We start from the raw sequence: 228 nt of genomic DNA, 5'->3' as shown, positions 1-228 counted from the left end.
GTGTAAGTTGTGTGTATTAAGTTAAGTTGTGTGTATTAAGTAATAATTTTTTTTGTTCTTATTATGTTGATTATATGTTTTTATTTTATTTTTAAACTTGTTGGTTTTACCGGACCTTTAAAACAAATATATGAAGACTTGTAGAAATAACTATAAAAATGAGTGACAATTAGTATTTGAGTCTTAATGAGTCTTAAACGAATATATGTATTTCTCATAAGAAGACAA

The sequence above is a fragment of the Brassica oleracea genome, chromosome C3, assembly GCF_000695525.1.
Source record: "Brassica oleracea var. oleracea cultivar TO1000 chromosome C3, BOL, whole genome shotgun sequence".
Lineage (NCBI taxonomy): Eukaryota > Viridiplantae > Streptophyta > Magnoliopsida > Brassicales > Brassicaceae > Brassica > Brassica oleracea.
This window is presented reverse-complemented; position numbering follows the sequence as displayed.